General features: G+C 34.5%; 1 protein-coding gene across 4 annotated transcripts in view; it reads left to right on the top strand.

Moving 5' to 3' along the window:
• The window catches only part of LOC133522298 (uncharacterized), a 227,179-nt gene that overhangs the window by 128,085 nt on the left and 72,069 nt on the right, over window positions 1-27,025 (top strand). Inside the window, exon 1 of one of the 4 annotated variants that reach the window (XM_061857586.1) lies at window positions 15,740-15,758. The exons of the other annotated variants lie outside the window; for them this stretch is intronic. The gene's annotated coding sequence lies outside the window, so the exon portion shown is untranslated. Of the gene's footprint in view, window positions 1-15,739; window positions 15,759-27,025 lie in introns of those variants that run through there. 4 annotated transcript variants of the gene reach the window in all.

Raw genomic sequence — 27,025 nt, 5'->3', positions numbered from 1 at the left:
TTCACTCCGTTCCTTCCTCGCTTATATACGAATTTCGTAGAAAAGGAACACCCTTACGATAGGGAGATAAGACGCGTTTCGATTCGTTCTGAATCAAGCCCTCTGATTGGTCGGTTACTTGATTCGGCTTTGTTCGGGTTAAATCGTGTTATCTCGTTATCGTTTACATAACTATAATTCTCACAAATATCTAATTATTGACTTAAATATTGCATAACACGCTAACTCGGTTTCTAGGTCAGTGAAACAAAACAATAACACCTGTCCGACTCGCTTACTTCACGAATACAAAGCCTATTGTTCGTCCGCACTCGGAACAATAGCCCGTTTCTCGACGGTTTACGGTATGCTATTATCTAATAGCTAGGATTACGATAATATGACCTATATTAGGGTGTTAAGCAATTCACGCTCTACGATTATATGTAACATTCATTACTAATTAAAGTAATTACTGCGATAATAACCTAAATATGTGCGTCTCATAGTACAACTGAGCGTAATCGAATTCTGTACGGGAAATTGACTGACCAATCACGATCGAGATTTTCTGTCTCGCTGTTTTTTACCTTTCCTTGTCTTTATTTGCATGTGATTGGCTATAATTATGAACCAATGAATAAGTTTTCTTTATTTTTCTTATTCCTTCGTTCATCTCGCTCTTCGAATAAGGATTTGGGATTTAGGGTTTGCGGGTGACCTAAATATCGAATAATACCTGATATAACGAACGATTACATAATTCTTATGTCTAATAACAATCTAATTATATCTTTGCCCTACCTAACGGATAAAATCTTTATTTCGAATACAGCCTTAATCGTATTTCAACTTAACTAATCTTAGCGTCATCTAAGTTTCTGGTCGCGTCGCTAACAAAGGTCAATGCGGCCAAATCCGTCATTAGGGCAATGACTCATCTTATCTTATACCTTTATACGAGTAAGTTTTGTATATTTCGGGATCTCGGAAATGGCTCTAACAATTTCGATGAAATTTGCTATTTGGAAGGCGAAAAATCGGTCTAGCTAGAATCTCTGGGAAAATGCGCAATTTTGGGTTTTTATATGTTATCCGAGTAGCTCGGTCTCCCAGATATCAAAGGTAAAGGTAGCTTTAAAGGTCACTATCATTTCCATTCGTTTATGTATTGTGTACTGAACGCGACACCCTGCATGAAATCAAATACTACGCTTAGACAAGTTACTAGCTTCTGTCCGTGACTTCGTCTGCGTGGAATGATGATGATAAATACTCGATAAGTCCTTCCTCGGGCCTCTAACAATCTCCATACCAAATTTCATCTAAATCGCTTCAGCTATGTTACTGTGAAGAGGCGACGGACAGACAGAGTTACTTCCGCATTAGTAATATTAATAAACATTAACATAATTTATTTAAGAACACGTATTCTATGGTCACATTCATATAAAACAAAGACTAACCCCCTTATTCATAAACGTCTACTAAAGTTAACAAGCCGCTAATAATCGTTTGTCCCTTTCCATCATACTAATACGCCGGAAAGGGACAAACGATTATTAGCGGCTTGTCAACTTTAGTAGATGTTTATGAATAAGGGGGTTAAAAAATAGTGGTTTACATGATATTAGGGATTAGGCTTTTAGCACCTGTGTGTGGTAAGCGGTTGGAATATAAATCTGTACCGTTTTAATGCGCGGACGCTGGACCAGTGGACGCTAAGGTAGCCAAGCGTTTTACTAGATAATATTACTTAATACGGTAACAATAAATACAATCAAACCTTCAAGAAAAGAGAGTATCTTAAAGGCCGGCAACGCACTTGCAACCCCTCTGGTGTTTCGGGTGTCCATGGCTGACGGTAATCGCTTACCATCAGATCCGCCTGCGCGTTTACCTTCTATATCATAAAAAACACGGCCAAGGTAAATCAAATACAAAAGTCAGTATTAATAGAAAATAAATAGCCACCTTAGTGAATTGGGTATTCTTTTTTTTCTAAAAATACTGTTTGGCAAAATATATGACGAGAGATAGAAAATCGGATAAATTGTAAAGATTTAATTATAGTAATTATTAAAGTCCAAAAAATATCAACGAACTTTTTATAATGTTACCCAAAGTGCAATTTACCGCGTCGATTTATATGTCGAAAAATCGTAGAAAACATATTTCGCTGGCGTTGACGGTAGCAAGATAGTATATAGACCATATTACAGGCTTTAAAGCTATGTAGGTTGCAAAATGAATAGCTACAATTTCTGCTAGACCTTCATAAATCATTTATTTTGCTTGAAGAAGGTACAATTACGGATGACAATATTTATTGTAGCCCTACTTGTATAGGCTGTATAACTTCAGAAGCTGTTTGGTCAAATTCACTATAGCCTGTATATAGCTAGGCTTTAAAACTACTTGAATGTACCAGAAGTTAATATAATAGTAAAAATAGCAGTAGCTGTGGGTGATTCTCCTGTCAACACCTATACCAAAACTTGACATTGCCTATAGCTTCAATAGTTCTTCAGGTGCGGTTAAGCCCAGCTATAATTAAGACCTAACATGACATGCAAGCGAGCAGGCGCTTAACTGAACATGTATTCCAACAGCGTACCTATACACGGCCGGAAGGGTGACGTCGAAATGTGGCAGAAATTTATTTTACAGTACATATGGTGCTACTTTACCGCACTAGTGCGAAATTTAGCATATTACGTTACTGTGTCGAACATTTAAAGGGCCATATGCACTGTAAAACGTTGTACGATACATGTGCGAATAGGTGATTCGCAACTCGTGTCGATTTAAAACACTCCCTTCGGTCGTGTTTTAATTTATCGCCAGTCGATTCGAATTTCCTATTTTTCGCACTTGTATCGTAATGTACTATTATCAACAGAAATTTACATTTCACTTAATTAGAATAGAAGCACAAGATAAAAGTAAAATATGAAGTGGCATATGTAGTTAATAAGTTAAATAACTAATAACATTAATGTCTGACGACCGGTTTGGCCTAGTGGGTAGTGACCCTGCCTACGAAGCTGATGGTCCCGGGTTCAAATCCTGGTAAGGGCATTTATTCGTGTGATGAGCATGGATATTTGTTCCTGAGTCATGGGTGTTTTCTATGTATTTAAGTATTTATAAATATTTATATATTATATATATCGTTGTCTAAGTACCCTCAATACAAGCCTTATTGAGCTTACTGTGGGACTTAGTCAATTTGTGTAATAATGTCCTATAATATTTTTTTTTTTTTAATGTAATGTAATTATATGTAGTGAAATAAATAAACAAATTTAAAAGTGGAAAAAATTACTGTCTTGGGTGAGACTTGAACTCACGGCCTCTGTCCAGAGGCTGGCAGAGGCGTAATAAGAGGCCGTGAGTTCAAGTCTCACCCAAGACAGTAATTTTTTCACTATTAAATTTATTCTAAGCTTAATAGCATCGTTTGCAGACGTTTCTGCTTGTTAAAATTAATAAATAAACAAATCAAAATAAAACTAGAACATGAAAATTACAAGCTAGGCAATTAGAAAAAAATATCCGCAATAAAAAATCGTAGTTTTTGGTAAACGCAACATAAATGTCTGCATAAACATATTTGTTTGCTACAGCACGGTTTTGGGTTTATTAAATTAAAAATATTTATTTCGGACTCTGGTTACATAATTTGTTAGTATGTACACACATAATACACTTACAACTACAACACTGTACAATTTACAATTTATAGTCTGTACTGTATAATCATATATAGGTATAATTTTTAATGATTAGCACTTTTGATCCATATAATAAAAAAAGGTCTTACTTCTTCATAATAAGTACAAAAACTGGTCTATTTTTATTACCTAGACCGATAAAGCTAACTTTTGCGGACAAAAATGGTATCGTAAAAAAAAATCTTAAACTGTTTTACGAAACCATTACTTAGACTCCGCTGTCCGTCCGTCCGTCTGTCACCAGGCTGTATCTCATGAACCGTGATAGCTAGACAGTTGAAATTTTCACAGATGATGTATTTCTGTTGCCGCTATAACAACAAATACTAAAAAGTACGAAACCTTCGGTGGGCGAGTCCGACTCGCACTTGTCCGGTTTTTTTACTTCGTCTCGCGACCACACGATGCGCGCTAGGAATATTCTAATTTAGACAAGTGGCCAGTAAAGCTTACATTACCCGCTAATGAACATAGCCTGTTAGATTTATTATTTTACTGCGATAAAGACGGGTATAAAACGAAGTTTTATAACGGTTGAAATGTAGCGCTTAATTAAATCGGTTATAACGAGTGTAATAGTAAAACTACGAAGTAAATATTATGTCTTTCTACGTGAAGGAAATCGTAAAATGTGTATAGATAATAATAAACAATTACTAGTGTGTTTCACATCGATACATACATTGAATTGACTTTCGAAATTTATAACGTGTATAAGTAGGTACCTACATTTCTCACATAGAGATAATAAGAACTTTATTGCAGTATATTTTTAAAAGGTACATAGTTGAGTTACCTTCTGAGGTATTTCCTTTGCGATATGACACGGGGTTCTTTAAGAAGCGGGTATTCAGGATTCTCTAGGGTCGGCAACGTATAGGTAAGTGGCACCTCCGATGTTGCTTATGTCGATAGGCGGCGAAGACCGTTACCATCAGGCGGCTCGTCTGCAGTGCTCGTTTGCAGACTATTACATTCTGAAAATAAAATATTTACCTACACTTCAGGTTTCACATAACAAAGCAATTTAATATAATTAAACCCTAACAAGCAATTTAGCTCCACACTTGCTTATAAATTCCCATTCAAATTCACTTAATATAAATAAAATTCAGATAGCTAACGTCTAATATAAGTCAGTCTAACCTAACAAAGCTGCACATTGCATAGAAAAATGCAGGACTTAACCTTTGCATGCAGCGAACAGGTGCATTCGGGACATAACTATTTATAAAGGACAGGAAAGGGACTGTTGCTCTTGAGTTATGTGTTATATGTTTCTATATATCTAATATATTATTAGGAATTACACAGGATGGCATTATACATTTTAATTTAAAAAAAATTAAAAAAACAGAATGATTAAAACAAATAATAAAAACTAGAACAAGATTGAAATATATCTAATTAAATCTAAAAAATGGCCCGTGTGGCATATTTTAGTACCGAGTTGCTGGCAGCATTTCCTCGCTGGATTGTTGAGCGAAGAAGCTTAATATAAGTTATTTAAAAAGCTACTGAGAATAAACTTATTTCTGTATTTCTTATAAATGTCGTAAAAAAGTGCGCTTCATTTTTGTGTCGGCGCCAAAAGTCACAAAAAGTAAGTTTTTACGATTATAGTATACCTATGCAAAGGTTTATACTAATTTATTCACTTATTTACCTACTAACTCTTCTTTTTCTAACAAGAAATAGATACATTTAACTTGCTTATAATATATATATCCTCCTTTCTTCCTATAAAATGGCAAAAATAACAGTTATAAATGATCTGAATTAGTGTTGGTAGGAACAAGAGTCTTTTGAGCTTAATTCAAGAACTCGACTCGTGTGTAAAAAAAAGTAAATTTTCTGAAAAGGGCTCCAGTCTACTACAAGTACTCAGAACTCTCACAAGTTAAAAATAGCTTGAGTGTCAAGTAAATTATAAAAATCTGAGAAACCGAGTCGAGGTTTAAGTCAGAAGACTCAACAACTCTTAACCAACACTAATCTAAATTGTACCATTTTAACGAATTACCTAAACACACTTAAGCAGTTGTCGACATCCTTATAAATTGCAATGATACCAGCGAATACCTGCAGTAAGACAGCCGCTACTTTATCCGTTTCCGATGTATATAAATATCGTCATCGTAAAAACTGCCGCATCGATCAATGTGACGTATTTGCTACACCCGTCAGGATAATGACACTATCCGAGGGATAACATCCTTTATCGCTTTTGATATAGGGTTTTCAATTACCTGGCACTTGCACTAACTATAGTAAGGCTGAATGATACTATACAATCGATAACATCGCTTATCGCGTTGATATAGAATTGATTATGATATGACACAAGCACTAAAGAGTTGGAAAAGAACTTATGACCCGTGGAATCGTGACTTATGAAGTCGACAACGGGTAACCGTCTAAAATGTAAGATGACATGCGTAGCATTGGCGAGATATTGCATGGCAAAACCGTAGATGTATTTAGAGATAATGGGTTTAACCGTGAACTGAAATCAGGTTCATTCATAGAAATAGATGAAGTACAAAAAAAGGGAATAATTATAATTATGCGTGTTAAACCTTCTTAATATCATTAATATTTGGGAGATCGAGCTTTGCTCGGAAAATATATAAGTAAATACTTACTCAAAAATGCGCGTTTCCCTAGAGATAAGACCTCGCTAAATCGATTTTTAGTCCCCGAAAACCCCTTTGAAGCAAACTTCATCGAAATCGTTAGAGCCGTTTCCGAGATCCCCGAAATATATAAATATACAAGAAATGCTCGTTTCAAAGTATAAGATTTGTATGGGAAGCAAGAAAGTACTCGAACTTACTAGTAACTTACCTTGTCATTAAAATTAACTTACTTTAATCAATAAATATATGGGCTCTTCGTAAAACTTTACTATCTTATTGCTAACTAATCTATATTCTATTCTATAAGATTGTGTTTCGTATCATCTAGTATGAAAATTAATTGCAGTTCCTTAACTCCAAATGGAGCTCAAAGTCTCCTCTCGCATAATAACTCCTGAATAGCAAATCCATTAAATTACTCAAATATGGCCACGTGCACGATTCAAAACTCAATAGCATTCCTCAATTTGAATATAATAGAAAATGGCGGCTCAGCACAAGATGGCAGCCAATTTATATGCTAAAGTAAGCATCTGCCTGAATTTAAGAGGCCTCTGGGCCTAGAGCTTTTTGATTACTAGAATATACAATTTCTTTATTAATAGTTTCTCCGCAAGTGAGTGATACAACTAACTGCTGCACTTCCTGAATAAAATTAAATTATAAAAATCTAAAACAGCTTTTCGTAGTTTCCTATTTCCATTCTCAAATATGCCAAATTTTCGTTTTAAGAATTTTCGTTAAGTAAATTTATAAACTACTGAATGTTTAAACATAATATTCACTATGGCTCTGAATTTGCGGTAGTAATTACTGAGTTTTGATTGTCACCTGACGGTATATTGCGTTATTTGTTTTTTTTTTTTGACGCTTCTATTTCATATAAATATTAATTTATCGCAAAAATAAAGCAAAAAGCATAGTAGTTTATTTAGGTAGATAAACAATTAAAAAGTTACATGATAGTTAAAGTAAAATAGTACATTACGATACAAGTGCGAAAAATAGGAAATCCGAAACGAGTGGCGATAAATTAAAACACGACCGAAGGGAGTGTTTTAAATCGACACGAGTTGCGAATTACCTATTCGCACATGTATCGTACAACGTTTTACAGTACATATGGCCCTTTAAATGTTCGACACTGTAACTTAATATGCTAATTTTCGCACTAGTGCTATAAAGTAGCACCATATGTACTGTAAATGTATTTAAGAGTGACCGCCCAGTGCAGGAATGTCCTCTTAAGGAAATAATTGCAGCAACTGACAATGCATGCACGTATGCATGCGCGCGGACTGTCGCGGTGCAGTGCACGTTCCGTGAAACAACGTATTAATGTGAATATGCTAATTGAATTCTTAGAAAACATTTTTAGTGGCTTTGATACCTTAAATTATAACTTTTAGGTACCTACTAGTAGTAATTGCTACTATTATTGATAGCCCGATTCGAACTTTAAGATACCTACGTCAAATAGAGTCATACCAAGATAAGTTGGGAGCCATTTTGATAGCCCAGACAGTACAAGTGTTATTTTAAACGTCAAACATCTTTGGAACGATATGTCTCGGATATGTCAGTGTTTAAAGTAATGTTTTTGTTTGAAGAAACGTCACTTTTGACACTTACGATCCGATTCATATCATATCTAGACGTAATATTTGACGTATTTTAAAGTTCGAGTCGGGCCGTAAGTGCTGTGGTGTTAAAAAATATCGTTAATACAATACATATTTATTTTTCAATTATCAATATTTTTATGCATAAACTACATAACGTCACAACAGGTTTGCGTGGTCGACTTACTCGTATAAAGACCTCACTTTCGAAATTATCCCAACTTATACTAGAAACAATTTTATAATAAAATTTTGCAAGATCATCACTACTATTTCGCCTACTTTACTTACTATCGAATAAACTTTGACCCCGCAATTTATCTCTCCAAAAGCAACAGTGCAATTTCCTCGCCCCCGCTCTGTCAAATATGGCTGCAAAGTAGCTTCGAGCATTTCCCATTACAAATAGAATCTAAATAACCACGAATCACGATCTGATCGGAATCAGAACGATAACTACATTCTGGGAACTATATTTTGTTGTATTTGGACAGTGTTATTCAGTAAGCACCAATATGCTTAAAAACATGAAAAATGCGTAGGTAACTATTATTTTGACGCTACTTTTAAACAAAGACCATGTGATTCACATATAAAGAAAACGGAAGGTCTCAAATATTATCAATTATTATTCAAAGACCTCATATAACACAAATACAGAAATACTCGATATATGGTAGCTACTTACCCACTTACTATAAAACCCTATAAGGTAGTTCTTTAAAATTAAGTGTGTAATATGTACTATTTTATACAATGGAGAGCTTTCGGTTAAGTACAGTGTTTAGGCCACGAAGCTTGCTGAGGAAATTGTACGCTGTTGTACACAACACTTTTTCTATGAGTCAACTAAAATAATACTTTTTGTACTTTACAACCTAAGTAAATCAAACCAACTTAGGTAAGTATCTCAGTAGATGAAAGGATAGAAGAGAAGAAGAAATGCTCGTCTGCGAAATGCTGAAATGCGAAACATTTATACTTACTGCTCTTTTGATTGTTTTTGTTTTGATATAGAATTACGAGGATTAATCAGCACATACTGCGTTATACCATCCAATCCTAGTATTGCACGATATAATTCTTAAGTCAACCCACGCTACTTTCTACATCGAATATTCAGACAAAAATTGCCTGTTCATGTTTCTGCCAACGTAATAAAGATCAATCTTTTAAACACCATCAATTATAGCTTTATATTTAGTCACCTTTTGTTTTACTAAGCATGGAGACTATATTATAAGCTCTTATTTCAAAGCAATAAAGTTTAAATTAATATTTTCATGATAACCAGGTACTGACTGAATCACAAATGGATTTAAGGTACCTATAGGATATAAGGATAGAAACGATCGTTTACGCTTCATAGCGAACGAAACGCAACTGTCACTGTCGCACTAATATTGGAGAGTGAAAGAGAGAGATGACTACGCTACAGAGCGTTAACGATTATCATGTTGGCTCTAGTCACCAAATTAAACTATAGTTTAGCGAACCATTAATGTCGCTTTGAGAAGAAGCTAAGAAACAGAGACTCATGCGCTAAATTAAAAATATAAACGTTGAATAAGTATTGAATGCCGTTTTAATACCAATACCCATTGGATCTATTCTTAAATCGACATGGAAATAGCAAATCAAGTGTGAACAAACATTCAATCTTTAATTCATAAGCCAGAGATCACTGAAACTGGTAGCAGTGTCGGTGAAACGGAACGCGGTTTTTGCTCCGAACTATTCTTGTGGAAATGGCATGTAACGAAGCATTTAGAGAAATAATGCATGATACAATGCGTTTATAGTTTTATGACTGTAAGTCAGTAGAGATAGCAATTTTAATATTGTTTTCAAGTTTAACGCTCTTAAGGCTCAATGTGCATTACAATGTACACTCCGTTTCAATGTAAATAGAACCTGTTATAAACCAAATAGTAGCATATCTTTTGTTTTGTTGCTTTCTCAAACAAACGAAATTCATCTTAAACTACCCAACAAGCATCTACTTAATTAAAAATCGAAATATTTTGTACGGTGGGTGTTACGAGGTTAAAGCGAAGACGGTGATTCGAAAGCTAGATAAGTTTTGTTTTTGGATCTGATAAATATTTTGTAATAATTTATCATTAGCCTCTGCCCGACATCGCCCGTGAATTTCGGATATCAAATCTCCTTTATCCTTTTTTATACATTATTTAAGCGCCAAATTTTATAGAAAACAGATAGCCGTTTCTGATTGAAGGAGGAACAAATAACATATAGGTAACTTTTCCATTTATAATATTAGGACTATTATTCAGTTAAGTAAATAAGATACATCATGATCCGAACGCGAATGATAAATTCGATATAAAACAGCTAAAATTACAATGAATTGGAACAGTCATCATCAGATATATCGGAGCGGCCGAAGTGCTCAAAAATATCTGAACACGCACTCTCTAACGCCCTTATTCAAATTTTTGTAAGCGCACCTTGGCCGCTCAGATTTATCTGATGGCGACTGTACCCCTAACTCGTTCAAAAAGGGTGTCCTTTACATGAGAAGATTGAGTAGTAATCCAACAAACATTCACGTATTATAGACAATTCCCGACCCTTATATACAAACCCGATAGGAATTTCGATAGCGAGATGTACGAATCGACGCAGCTAGTTCAACGCCATCTAGCGTGATATTTAGTAAACCTTTTTGTATAAAGTTACTATACGAACGAAAACAACTACAAACATTATCCGGATATTTCTGCAATTGCTAGCTTGCCTAATGAAATCTCTTATTCGATTTGTGTCGATCATCATCATTACCAGCCCAGTAAACATCATCATCACGTTTTTGCCAAACCATGACTGCTTACACAACCTGTCCATACAATACAAAGTCAAATAATCATTAACCTTAGAAAACGAAACTTTTCATTCGGCTTTCTGTCCTATTTCAACTCATCATTCTTGATTTGCTATCTCTATCACAAAGGAAGTATGAATCGTCAATATTTTAGAACTTTTTATATTGCAGTGACTTGCTAAAGCGCTGACTCTCAATTCTAAAAAGCAGCATCTCTTTATAAAAATATGTTTGCTCTAGTACTCTTCAGAATTGTTTAGCATATTAGAGAAAGTGATTATGAAGATGACAGAAAATGTTCAATTCAATTCAATTCAAATATACTTTATTCATGTAGGCCTAGCAACAAGCACTTATGAATAGTAAGACAGTATTACATATAATTATCTTAATCTAATTATCTGAGCAATTTATTGATGTTGTAAATATTATTCCATATATAATACTAATGAATATAATTCATAGATCAAATTTAATACTAAAACTTTCACAAAATATAGTCATGCAAAAAAAAAATGTATAAAAAATACTAGTCTAGATTGTTTCTAGAATAAATTCTAAATGTCAAACAAATATAATAAAAACAACAAAGGAAATACATGCATTGGAATATCCATTTCATCATCATTATTCAAATATAATAAATAATTAATCATTTCGAATCTCAATTAATCCCACTTTGTTTTATCATTCATGTAGTCTTGTGTGGTATAATAAGCTTTAGAAATAAGTTTACGCTTTACATGATTCTTAAATTTATTAATTGGTAACTCAGTAATATGGTTTGGAAGTTTATTATAAAATCTCACACAATTACCCATGAATGATTTTTTAATTTTATGGAGCCGAGTGAAGGGCACGGCGAACTTATGTTTATTTCTAGTATTAATATTATGAATGTCACAATTTTTCTTAAAATCGGCAATATTTTTATGCACATACAGAATATTCTCATAAATGTATTGACAGTGCACTGTCATGATGTCAATTTCCTTAAATTTATCTCTCAGTGAGTCTCTATGGTTCATTTTATATATTGCTCGAATAGCCCTCTTCTGCAGAACAAAAATGGTATTTATATCTGAAGCACCACCCCACAGTAAAATACCATATGACATAATGCTATGGAAGTAACTAAAATATACTAATCGAGCTGTTTTGACATCAGTTAACTGACGGATTTTGCTTACTGCAAAAGCTGCAGAACTCAGTCTATTCGAAAGAGTAGCAATATGGGGACCCCACTGGAGTTTAGAATCTAAAGTTATACCAAGAAAAACTGTACTATCAACTAATTCCAATTCCTCATCCTTGACAATGACACTTGTTTTTACATGCCTTACATTACTAGTGACAAACTTAATACATTTAGTCTTATTCTCATTTAACAATAAATTATTAACATTGAACCAATTTACTACTTTTGAAATAGCATCGTTTACATCATTGTAAGCTTGTTGCTGTCGTTTGACTTTGAAAATAAGTGAAGTGTCGTCTGCAAACAATACTATATCATGGTGGGTCTTTACAAGGAATGGCAAGTCATTTATGTAGATAAGGAACAGGAAAGGTCCCAATATTGACCCCTGTGGTACACCCATAGAGACCAATGACCCCGGTGATCGCTGTCCATTCACATCGACCCTTTGTATTCTACCATTTAAGTAGGACTTAAGTAAATCCAGTGCCGCTCCTCTAACTCCATAATAGTGTAGTTTCCTGATTAATGTTTCATGACAAACGCAGTCGAAGGCCTTAGACAAATCACAGAAGATACCTATAGCATCTCGTGACTCCTCCCAGGCATCGAAGATACGCTTAATTAGCTCAACACCAGCATCGGTTGTCGAGCGACCCCGTGTAAAACCAAACTGCTTATTATGCATTAAATTATTGACGTTAAAATGTCGTACTAATTGAGAAAGTATTAATTTTTCAAAAATCTTACTGAACGTTGGTAGCACAGATATCGGTCTAAAGTTAGTGGGGTCAGAGTTGCTACCCGATTTAAATAAAGGAGTTATTTTACTATGTTTCATTAAATCAGGAAACTCGCCGCAATCAACACTGTTGTTAAATATAATTACTAAGTCAGGCGCTATAATTTCTACTAAGGATTTGACAGCATGGACAGAGACTCCCCAGAGGTCATTCGTTTTTTTGACATTAACCGAATTAAACGCCTTTACTACATCGGAGGTACAAACACGTTCAAAATGAAAATCTCCACAACACTCTGGAGCGTTATCTTTTAATAGAGTAACAGCGGATGAGGGTGATGAATTTAAATCCTTAGTTGTGAAAACTGGTACGTCAGTGAAAAAATTTTCAAATTCTGTAGCTACTTCTAAATTGGAATCTATAATTTTGTTATCAATATTTAGTTTAAAATCATTCACTCTGTGTTTCGAGCGACCAGTCTCCACATTGATTACTTTCCAGGTTGCTTTAATAATGTTGGGACTATTTTTTATTCTTTGACTTAGATAATTTCGCTTAGCTATATGACAATCTATTTTAAACTTTTTCGAATATTGCTTGACATGTTCTTTAAATTCATCACTCGTGTTAAACCGCCGTTCCTCATACAAGGCATACAGTGCACGTCTTCGTTGATGTAAGTCCGCAGTAGCCCACTCACTAAAAACTGATGCACCACTAACTACGACCGATTTTGAAGTAAATATCGCATTATAATGATCCATAAAAGTGTGAAAGAATGAATTATACATACTATTTGGACCCATATCGGAAGACAAAAAGGGTAGCGCCTGAACTAGACTTTGCTTCATTCTTTCTACGCGGTCCGAGGTTACTGGTACAAAAGTTATTTGTTTTCTCAAAGTATTTTTCCTTAATGTCTCAAATACCATTAATTGACCTAAGTGGTCTGATTCTAAATTACTGATAACTTTTTTAGTAATAGGAACAATATCAGTGAAAATATTATCTATACAGGTTGCACTAGTAGCAGTCACTCTAGTAGGCTCCATAAACATGTGGTTGAGATTACCAGATTTGAATAGATTCAACAATCTACAAGACATTGTTGAATTTTCCAAAATATTTACATTAAAGTCGCCGCATATAAATAATTTCTTACTAGAATGTATGTCAAGATCGAACTTTTTACTTATTTTAATAAAGATTTTTTAACAAAAATCTTTCTCGCGCTACAAATCAGTTTACGTAAAATCTAAAAACACTTTTGCAGACAAAAAGAACTTGAGAAATGGATTCAATTCTCTGAAATCTGATTTTTGTTTACAAAATTGAGACCAGGTTGGATTCGCACGTACGGTAATCTTTACATAACGGATATTTAAACAAAACCGGGTACGTGGGTGTCCGTTTGGATTTGTATCACAATATCAATCTTAAAAAAGGAACGAAAAAATTATGTGGTTGTAAGTAAATTAAGTTAGTGATAACCGGTCTGGCCTAGTGGGTAGTGACCCTGCCTAAGAAGCCGATGGTCCCGGGTTCAAATCCTGGTAAGAGCATTTATTTGTGTGATGAACACAATATTTGTTTCTGAGTCATGGGTGTATTCTATGTATTTAAGTATTAATAATTATATATTATATGTATCGTTGTCTAGATACCTACAACAGAAGCCTTATTGTTATTTCGGTACCGTAAAACGGGATGGGGGACGCGGATATTTTCCGGTAGGTACTACTTTGATTTTCTGTTTTAGTTTACTCTAAGAGTAATTTTATAATACTTTCAGACATTTTTTTTGTGGCAACACTGAGAAGCCAAATCTCTAGATGTCAGATGTTTATGATATGGGGCCAGAGCTATAACCGCGAAAATTTCGTCAATTACGAGCATTTTTCTCTGTCACTCTAATTACGTCTTAGTAAGAGTAAAAGAGAAAGATCCCCGCAATTTGCGAATTTCGGTTTTCGCGGTAGGCGCCCAGTACCGGAGCCAGGGAGGCGGGGACCCACCATGCTGAAGAGAAGCGATAAGGATGAGCAAAGTGTGGGACGGAGAGCGGATCAAGGCAAGTTAATCCGAAAATTTTACTCATCTCACCCTATTGCTTTCCCCTATTATAAAACCCAACGGGTTAAGGTGGAATTTCGCACTATTTTGTGCTTATCTTCATAATTGTGAAATTAACCGAGAGATTAAAAACTAAAATTCACACGACAGGACAATTTTTTCTGTATTAAAATCAACGTGCCACATGAAAAAAAATGCTATCGAGGTTTGAAGGACGGCTTTATCCCTACTCACCCAATTTTACGTTATTGTAGAAAAAAGTGTTTTTTTCGGAATAGTGAGTATTTCGGCAATGAAGAGAACTAAAATATGATTAACGTCACCACTGACGACATAGTAGGTTCTTTTAAACAAGAATATAAAAAGTGAAGATCAAGATCACGTCGATAAGCGAGCGCGGGCTTTAAATCAGCTGAGGATGCAACAAGGATTAACTTATTAAGGGCAATAATTTAAATAGAACTTCTCAAAATTGCTTAAATAATTACCTATTTCCGATATCCGAGACAGAAATCAGCCACGAAATCACAATATTACGCGTGTCGAGAAATGATTAAGCAAACTAAATTTTGTTTAAATCCATGTTCGATTTGGAATATTAAAATAGACGCCTAATGAGCATGTAATGAGTAACATAAATATTAAATAAAACAGTTGTCAACAATTAAGAACATTGAATAATAATCCCTAATCTAAACGCTATTTATCTAAATTTATGTTTTGTTTACATTGTGGAAAATTTGATAGCTTGCACATTGCTACGTGTAAAGCGCGAAAGTAATTTCCTATCAGGTTCAATATGTTGATAATAATCTCGTTTTTTAATGAAGGCATAAATATCTACTTTCTATAAGCAGTGATTAATTATCGTGTTTTCTTTTTTGCAGGTAAACTTCGCGTACTTGAGATAGCAGATTGACAGGTACATGCAACTATATGACTAGGCTGGTACCTCCGTGCTCACTACCTACTGGTTTTGTTTGCATAATGATTAGGTTGTCTTGTATTTAAATGAATATACAAGATTATGTTGTCTCTAGTAGGTACCCTTATTATTAGCATATTCGTCCTCATTTTAAAATATCGACATAATATTTACCAATACAGAATCTTATTTGGCTCTAGTATTAGCGAAAGCAGCTGTAAAAAATATCAAGGCAACTAAGGGTCATAGATACATACCTTATAAACTAACATACATACAACAATGGTATTATATAACTATAGATAGGTTATACTCATACATAAGGAGTACAAACAATACTTCCATATTTATTTAGACGCATACGAATGAATCTGTTTTTTGTTGATTAATTTTCGCATGCCATTCATCTTTGTCATACTCGTTTTTAAACATAAGCTTGTCTCTTTCTCTTTCGGTGTGCGTAATTTCGTTAGCACGTGCACATTTCTCGCTTACCTAATCGCGTATAAAGGCAATTTGTGCAATCTGTACGAAGTAAGCGCTTTAATTTTGGAACGCCTACAACTTATCGGCACTTATAAAATCATTGACATAGGTACAGTCAGCATTAATAGTAGCGGATGAAACAACGCGCCAAAAGTATCTGATATGCCGGATAACTTTTCCAAATATAGATAATCTAAAATTCACAGTCAAAAGTATATATTTTACAGTCTTAATTGTTCTACCGCTACTTTTGATGCTGACTGTACAGTAATTCAAATCTCAAAACCAAAAATTATTTCGATGACATGGTTTTCCGATGTCTCATATGTACCGGTGTAGGATCCGACAGATTCCTAATCTCTTACAAATGTTTTACTTTTTATTAGGTATATAGTCTCCTCACGATGTTTTTAGCACTAGGTTATTAGTAAGTTGTAAGGTAAAATTAATCGCTTATCAACTTATCCTGAATCAATAATCTGTACCTACTACAACCTATAATGCCGTGTACAGCTCTTAACGCATCGTTACCTGTTTACATCAACGTAAGTACCTAGTAATATTGCAACATTGTAGCTTCATCGGTTAGTGCATAGAGGCGTTTGCTATGATGGATGCAGCATTAGACGACCGAGAACGGCGTGAAATGCTTTCAGTGCTACTCAAACATGTACCATGCCATATAAAGAAAGGCTCTAGCAATGAAACAGGAATAGAACTTCTTTTCAAAGTAGATCCATTGCTCTTAAGTACAATATGTGAACTTTAAAACACATACATAGGTAGTTAGGTACGTTTAAAACCATACACTATACAGTGATAAAAAAATCATCATAATGTTACATAAAATGAAGGACGACTAGATAGACTGGAAGGACTTTGAATAGATAGAATTTCAAATAAAATCATCATTTATTGGGAGCCGCAAAAGCTTAAACCTTCATAAAAATGTTAGAAATATAAGATAATTTATATCATTATTAATGTCAAAACACCTTTTACCGTCAACAGATTTCTATTTTGATAATTCTTTCTTAGTTGTTAATATTTAAAAAAAATACTGTAATTGATTAGCCTTTTATTTACCAAAGTATTTTGCATTGAGACATCCGGTGTAATATTTCATGTTTAGTTATAAATGTTATAATACTAATTAACCTAATCAATAACTTTATGTAAGATAAACAAATATCATAATTAATTAAATAAGAACAAAAGAATTTACTAAAGTTTAAAAGTGGTAATAAATGTAATTTTTAATCAATATTTGTTACTTACACCACAAAATGTTAATCAAAACTATTGTTTTTGGCGGGCAATATGGCGGCACCTGTGGAAAATCTAGCTGTATTCCTTGTATTTGTTTGATAATAGTGATTACATAAATACTTTACACTTGTAACAATTTTACACAAAGTTTGAAAAGTTGGTGAAGTGCTATCTTTCATATACAAACACGTAACAAAAAGTCATTTAAAAAGCGCGGTAAGGTCTGAATAATTCCCACACCCACTCATTACGGGCCATTTCATTTTATCGCTCGCTTAAATAGCACATATCTACCCGTAATCGTCGAAAAAACTTAAAATAATGTCCGTTTGGATTCTTTCGTTTCTTTAAAATTACTACAATTTTGCATGTAGAGAATCATTTCATTGCTGTAAACAATGATTGAACCTAGGTATAATATGTTGCTTCCATATCCATCTTTGATTGTATTTGATTTAAGTTTTTGAAGGGGCAACGCGCGTGAAGAATCTAAGTGCGCTTCGATTAAAGTTTTAGTTTTAGACTAGCACGAAGAATTTCGTATATTTGACAAGACATTTTCTATATTACAATGCTGTCTCGCCGATGATGCCGGCGGTAAATGCACGTGTACAAGCGAGACAACATAAATACCAATCATGGGCGTGGGATAGAGATATTAAATGGCAGGTCAATGCACGAAATTCTTCGTACTCACCGTCCTTAATAGTTCAAAACAGTTCAAAAGGAGCAGATCGGTCAACATGTTGACGGATCGGCCCTGTTTTGCCAAAGACATGCTCGTCGATATCGCTACTGTTGCGACATTACTGCTAAGGCCTTGACGCAGGCGCCATATTTGTCAATTTTCTTTATAAAATGAGTAACGGATTTAACGTCATTATAGCGATAGTAATGCGGCGGCGGACGTCATTCATTTTTCTCAGGGAAATGGGCAGATACAGCGGCGTAGACATAGATTAGTATATATTATTACGGCGTAGATGCCACATCAGTAATGCAGCTGGAGTTGACTTCCGAACGTTACGTTTAAGGAGGAAGTATACCACGTACAGTCAGCATCAATAGTAACGGATGAAACAACGCGCCAAAAGTATCTGATATACCGGATAACTTTTCCAAATATCGATAACCCTCTAAAATTTACATTCAAAAGTACCTATATATCTTTTACCGTCTTAATTGTTCTACATTATAGAACCACCACATTTTGTGAAAATTTTCCATTCTCCATGATTTTTAGTATGTTACACAGTGAAAAACTAGGTTTATAGGTTTTCCTTTTCGAAATTTGCAAAAAAAGAAAATCAAAACAGCAAACAAATGTTAAGATTAATTTAGTCGAAGGCGTTTTCTCCCAAAATTGAATTTCATATAAAAAGTACTTTTATTTCGTTAGAATCGCAAACCTATTCTTCCCTCTTAAGAATTTAAAGAAATGCTGTCTCACGATAATATACCTACATAAAAATTCTTACAAAAGAAAGTGCACTCAAACAATCTATGAAGGCAAACAGCAATTTATTTGTGACCAGACACGTACAAAAGTAGCAATTTGGACAATTTACTTTAATATATTTACTTTAATGTCTCCATTTGGACTTGTAAATAGTTTGTGTGTTTTACTGCTAATAGATGTGGGCATGCTATGCTTAAATCATTTATTTTACGTGCAGCTATTATTTCCGAAGCGTTATATAAAATACACTATAATTATCTTCACACAGACACATTATAGAGTTGAGGACTATTTAACAAATATACCGCCATGCGGATCGCTCATCTTTAGCTACCCTTTTACTTTTTTTTAAAATAGTTACCCTTAATTAAGCCAGGTCAAGATTCTATATTTTGCACTTTAAGTATCTCTTATCCCCTTTGTAACAAACTTAATGAGAACCTCAATAACCTTCACATCTCAGGACTAAATTCATCTCCTTCTCCTAATACTCGTAATAAGCGGCAAATGTTGGATTTGTTAATAAAAGAAATTATATTTTGTAATCGAACACCGTCTTATTTCATTTGTTTTTTTTTTAAGAAATCGAATTGCCTCTTCCTAACAATGTGTGTGTGTCAAACCAAATCTAACCGCGTACGAGTATGCATCTCCTAGGCTGCCGTTCTACTGAGGCGGAGATAAAAGGAGACTTTCTGGTATCAACCAATAACATTAGTTGTAATCTAGCGAACCGGAGAAGACATTTGGATTACATGCTTCTCCGCTTCGCCTTATTTTGTCACCACTAAATAATTTCCGAATCGGCTGCGTCAAGTGGGTTGCGAAGTCCTGCAACAAACCAGTACTGCATGAAGTGAAACAGTTTTGTCATACATTATATCGTAATGCGATATGCGTGCACTAGAGCGTAGTGCATATTGTGTACGAGGTCCTGTGTCAATCATCGACGCAGTCAAATGATAAGCCATAAAGTGAATTTTATGAACCTGGAAAAATAGGAGATTGTGCCCTAGAACAGGAAAGATCTTAGATCCCTTTTAGCGGGGAGGAAAAGTGCTATTTTGATCCCTCCTAACAGGGAAGAAAAAGCCATATTCCGAATAGGTTATGTGAATATAATAACTTTTTCCAGGTTAATAAAATTCACTCTTCCAGTGAAGATAAAGTTTAAGAAACTGGTATGGTATAACGCTTTACAATTTTCCTGGCTAATGTTCTGATATCATACAAGTCCGTATTCTGATGAACATGTTAGGATTTCGATCTGGATTTATTATGGTTGGTCAGTGTCAAAGAGATGTTTCTGGTTGAAAAAATGCCATTTATATCACTGACAGATCATATCCACAACAAATTCACAACCTTTTATTACAATCAGAATACGCCTGCATGTTATCTATTACATTTGGTGTTTAAACCGTTACGTGGGAAATGATCCAGATTGCTAAGAATTGTTTGCAAATATTTGAAACTCCCGATTAGTGAAAGCCTTACTTTCTCATTCTTCAAGTTAAATCAATGATATCTAAAATTTCCATTGTTTTATATTTTAATTTTCCATGCTTTATTTCTAATTTGTCAATCGGAGACGGCTAGATAAAGTAAATGATAATTTTATTCAAAGTAGATGTTTGTTTCCTCCTTATTAGTGAAAGCTGTCGCATCAGTTACGACTTACGTGTTAATTCCTAAATTATAATATTCATGAGCGTTTCTGCTATGAACATGCAAACTACTTTGCAAAAGTGGATGTCGATTCAGTGCAACATGATAATAATTATTAATGTAAAGTTACTGACTATCCAGTTTTCATTAACATTATCTTTCCTCGGACAAAATCAGTGAATTAATGCGTACACAATAAATGCAGGTATTATTATATTCATATTCATATTTATTTATTTCGTTATGCCTGGATACATTACACGTCAAAACAATACCTATAATATTATATAAATACTTAAATACATAGAAAACAACCATGACTCAGGAACAAATATCGGTGCTCATCAGACAAATAAATGCCCTTACCGGGATGCAAATCCAGGACATCAGCTTCATAGGCAGAGTAACTACCGACTAGGCCAGAACGATCATCAAAGAGAATGGTAGATACTTTTGTCGCGTAATCTGATCGGTTACTTTTGATAGACTGTACCTACTAGGTTTGGCCTAAAAAAACATTTCTATAAAGTATATATTCCTTGTTTTGCGTTTATGACTAAAGATCGTGTTTATCATCAAATGATCTTCATCTTTGCCTTATCAATATCATTCTGTACCTTTATAGGCTTGCGGTGTATGTATCCTTAGAGTCCCTTTATTATATTCTTCTTCTATTGCATTTCTTCTTCATTCAAATAAAAATTCGTCCAGACCAAAAATGTTTAACTTTAATTAAATTATGGTGAACCGTGATTTGAATTTTGTCCAAGTAGATAGATAGAATACTCTTTATTGGCACACCTCAGTAAAAATATACAAGAAAAAAAACATTCATTCAATGTAGAGGCAGACAATAGGCGGTCTTATCGCTAAAGAGCGATCTCTTCCAGACAACCTAAAGCAAGGCAAGTACTACATGAAATTAAGTAACGACCAAGGGAGCTTAAGCAGGCAACTAATAAATTTTATTACCAAATAGTACAATACACTAAGAAACAGTCCACGCAGAAATATGTTAAGCGAAATACATTTTCACCTATTCCGCATTCCCGTTCGCACGCAAACTATGCATTCCATGCGACACGATAGCATAACACGATATCCATTAATCGTTTTACTAGAATATTCGCTGTTAAAGCCGGATAACGAAAGCGATGGAATTCGAATTAGAGAGGTGGAAGAGGAATGTGTGAATTCTCGGTACCGGTCTAACAAAACAGTGTGATAGCTACTTTCGTTCTACATTAAAATTGAAAGATTTAGTGATACAGCGGTATAGAACAATATGATGTTTTCTCAAGATGATTTTCTGAAACCATAGGAAAGTTGCGTATTGTGCCTTTTGTTTCTTGTTATCGGATTAATAAGCGGAAACTGTTCGATTGTGATTTGTAATTATTTTCTGTATAAGTAACATTGATTACGTTTGTTTCCAAGAATTTACTTTTATGTTACTTTGTTATGGACCAATCATACTTCTATACTTTTTAGTGGTGATATGTTTTTTTTTCAGTTGGATATAAAGTGGGATTCCAGAAAGTTGAATTCAATCTTCGTTCTTTTGATTACATAATTATTACGTGTTCCATCTCAGGATGTGCCATTTTTTGGTTTAAATGCATTACTGAGGTCAAACGTATGCTTTTAGATTGAATTTTTAGTTTTATTTGTAATAAATAAATAAATATTAAAGGACATTATTACACAAATTGACTGAGTCCCACAGTAAGCTCAATAAGGCTTGTGTTGAGGGTACTTAGACAACGATATATATAATATTTATACATACTTAAATACATAGAAAACACCCATAAGATAGAAAAAACTACCCACTGCTGGGCACAGGCCTCCTCTCACGTGCAAGAGGGTTCGGGCTATAGTCCCCACGCTAGCCCAATGCGGATTGGGGACTTCACATACACCTTTGAATTTCTTCGCAGATGTGTGCAGGTTTCCTCACGATGTTTTCCTTCACCGAAAAGCTATCAAATGACATTTCGTACATAAGTTCCGAAAAACTCATTGGTACGAGCCAGGATTTGAACCCACGACCTCCGGATTGAAAGTCGGACGTCATATCCACTCAGCCACCACCGCTTATACACACGACACACACACGATATACACGATATATATAATATATAAATATTTATAAATACTTAAATACATAGAAAACATCCTTGACTCAGGAACAAATATCCATGCTCATCAAGTCATCACACGAATAAATGCCCTTACCAGGATTTGAACCCGGGACCATCGGCATCGTAGGCAGGGTCACTACTCACTAGGCCAGACCGGTCGTCGGTGTAATATAAGTCTAGACATACTTTAAAAGTATGAATATTAAGTGCATAAGCTTTAGTATAATGTATTTATTTAATAATGAAGCTATTTCTGATAGGTTGATAAGTACCTTTACATCGATTAATTATGCCGTTTCCTTTATTAATATTCCTCACGACTAAAAGTCATATATTATGAACAAGAAAAAACTTGTATATATTCTCCAAAACATGACTATCAAAAAGTCTCAATACTATTATTTGTAATAATGACCACGTACAAATCTGCTACTACTCGTACCGTAAGCGCCCGCGGCATCACCAGTGCCGACCGGGACGTCTATGATTGTTAAATACACGTGACGCATCTTTGACGTCGATTCCACTTTAACTATTTGTCATGGTTTTTGATACGACTTTGGCAATCGTCTTGGTGATTATTGTGCATCTCACGCACGATCCGATAAATATATAGGTGATTATAAAAATCCTTGCATTAAACCACAAAGTAAATAGCGACGGCGCGCATTATTAAACTGACTTAAAGACCACTTCTTCAACATTAATTTTTAGCTAATTATCGAACAATTAATTTCTGTTACTTTTTGTTTTTATTTCTTTTACGCTTTCATAACTCACAATATCAAGTGATTGAACAAATAGAGCTATAATTATATTATGAACGTCGCAGAATTACCAAAGATGATTGCTTAATTTACCGAAAAATCTTTAGCCCTTCTCACTAATTTCTCACTTTCTACAAAAAGTAAATATAACACCCAACTCTCTAGAAGCGTAAAATCAGGTGATTCGTCATTGTTTGGTGGTCGGCGGTTAGTTAGTTAGCTACGGTAAATATTGTAACTAAAGTTATTGAAGTATAAACGCTTCGTTTTACGGTTACTTTTGGTCAAGGGTATCATAACATTGTTAAAAACATGTACAAAATTGTGGTTATCCTAATTCTTCCATTTTGTGGTCTCTTTTATTATGCGCTTTTTCTCATTTTGAAACTGATAATTTGTCACCTGCGAAATAAGATTTGGGTCCTTTTTCAAAAAAGGAAACTCTCTCCAATCAACTCGTGTCCAATTTTATTTTAAACACACATTTCAAAAATACCTTCTCTTAATATTTTATTTGTTAATTAACAAGCACTTACGTTGTTACATTATTTATTTCCCATACTACACCTTTCACACCTCTCATGACCACTTTCATTACTGATTTAGCTTATTTCACACTTGACGTTCTAACCATCGTGGCAACATGATTGATTATTTCTTAATTGACAGCTACCAAGCCTTTGAATGTACTCTCAAATTCTGAACACTCCATCAGTTTTTTTTATCGTGTCAACAGCGCGTGCCGTACTGGATAACAAGCCAACGTAACCATACACTTTATGAATGTTTTACCACTTGTCATTAAAGATCATAATACCTTACCAGAATTCTTTAATGCTGTTTAACAAACCATCTTAATAAAGGAGTTCCGTTGCATCGTATTACGTTTCAATACGGTCAGTAGTCGCTTGAATCAATTGTAAGTATTTGATAGCACCAACGGTCACTTACCTCCTAAGGCGTTATGGGTGCCTGGTACAAGTATTGTTTGTTTAAGAAAAAAGTCGAGTGTAATGTCTTCGGCATCGCGATACAGTTATTTTATTACATCAGTAGAGGATCCCGATGTAATGGGAACAAGTATTAACCAATCAGTATAGGATTAAAATGCCGGTTCAATTGGTCAATTAAAAATGTTTAAGCTCTTGCAGAACTAAGGCCTCTTGCAATTATTTTTGCGTAAGATGGTCTTGGTAAAATTGATGCCCTTATTTGCCAATTTTTTGCCGAGTTCTCACGAGATATTTGAAATAATGGAATTTGAATGTTATCTGTGATGGGAATCGGTAAGTCGCTTCATTTATTTAATAGCAAATATTCATGTTTAGGATATGGGAAAATCAGCGTAGCTAGAAAAAGACTTAACTGATAATAATAAGGCGAGACATGAAAAAAAAGTGTAGCCAAAGCAATATATGAGCGTTTTTCATCTTTTACATTTATCATCGGACACCAAACAAGTCGCGAAAGAAATTTCTCACAAACTTGTGTGGGTGTCCGGCGACCTTCGTGCGGGGGAATATTTCGCTCAGCGGCTAAGTCTGGCAATTCAACGGGGAAATGCAGCAAGCGTTCTGGGGACGATGCCCCAGGCAACTCTAATGTAATCCAGTTTAATGTACCTAATCTTGACGTGTAATTAATAAATATTCATATTTAGTACATATATTTATCCGCGTATTAATCCAAAACACTCCATTTTGAACATAGGATAATTTACAAGTTCAAAGAGAAAGTTACTTTAAATAATTTAAAAATTACATATTTACAAACTGCTGCCAGTTTACTTTTTTTAATCCATACAAAACTTTTCATTATATTAAATTCATTATTATAGACGAGTTACTTAAGTTCCGTAGATGTTTTCCATCCGATCTTTAATAAGTTAAGTAGCTCAGCCGAAAATTGTTTCCAGATGTAAACTTTCTACAATTTACCATCTTCATGATAATACCAATCCAATTATAGCATAAGACGAATTATAATTCAAATTATTACGTATTATAACGAGGAAATTGGGCAAATATGATCTAATTATGAACGGTAATACTATGTTGTGCGTTGCATGACCAGTTACTATTACGGGGTTCTAAATGTATGGTATGCTGATGTTTACATAAAATTGGCCCATATAACTATTGTACCTTTTCACCACGCCGGAGGCAAATAAGCTTTGGCTACGGATAGTTGGCAACACCTTGGTCTGTGATCCTTATAATTCCATGGGTATCATAAAAACAAATTAGGTATACTAAGCTAACTTAACACCGACTACGTCTGTGACGTAACAAAGTTTAGTGTTGCTATATTAAACGATATATTATATTCATATAAACTTGATATTTACATATGTATACTGACACTGTGCAGAGTCAAGTTGGACACACTAACGCCTGCGTCGAAAACGAAATCACCACACCTTATAAAACAAAATCCCCTGCCGCGTCTGTCTGTATGTTCGCGATAAATTCAAAAACGAATAAACAGAGTTTCATGCAGTTTTCACCTATCAATCGAGTAATTTTAGAGGAAGTTTTAGGTCTATATGTAATTTGTTAAGGGTTACCTGTGCAAAGTCGGGGCGGGTCGCTAGTATTTGATAATAGTACATTACGATACAAGTGCGAAAAATAGGAAATTCGAAACGAGTGGCGATAAATTAAATCACGACCGAAGGGAGTGTTTTAAATCGACACAAGTTGCGAATTGCCTATTCGCACATGTATCATACAACGTTTTACAGTACATATGGCCCTTTAAATTTTAACATAGTTACGTAATTTGCTCACTATCGCACTAGTGCGGTAAAGTAGCACCATATGCACTGTAAAAGTTATACATTTATTGAACACTTTATTGTAATTTTTACTAAAAAGCATTTTGTTACAGTATACTTCCCCTGTTTCATATTAGGTACCTGGCGTTTAAATTGAATCATCCGTTACGTTATCTTAGTTTAATTCATAAATGACCGCTTTTATCTAATCAAACCTAATGGGTATCAATACATCAACTTCTCTTTAGCTTTTTACCTATCAGTCCTTCCGCATGCATAGGCCAGTTATTAACACACACATAATATGATAATCGTATCGTATTAATTTAATAACTCGACCGCGTACCTGTTTTTATTTTGGCTGTTACGCCACACATTTAACGGTATTCTTCAGATTTCTTAATCAAGACAACTGGTTTTGTGACGTCCAAAAGTACGTTTACATCTTTGCGTCTTATTACATCGTAGTAAGGTATACGAGTATAATGTTTACTTATTTTTGAAGGCTGGACCTGAATAACGTGGCTTCCCGGTCAAATGAAAAAATCTTTTGAAACCAAATCGATTTGGTCGGATAATTGGTTTGCCATGGTACGAGGTTTGGTGGAGTTTTTGTTAGATTCAATCCAAGGCGGACAGTTCGGAAGCGTTGTTTACTCTGATAGAAACGTCAGTCGGAATGAAGAAATATTCGT

The sequence above is a fragment of the Cydia pomonella genome, chromosome 10, assembly GCF_033807575.1.
Source record: "Cydia pomonella isolate Wapato2018A chromosome 10, ilCydPomo1, whole genome shotgun sequence".
Lineage (NCBI taxonomy): Eukaryota > Metazoa > Arthropoda > Insecta > Lepidoptera > Tortricidae > Cydia > Cydia pomonella.
Note: the sequence above shows the minus strand (reverse complement) of the source record. Positions and strands in the feature narration are given on the sequence as shown.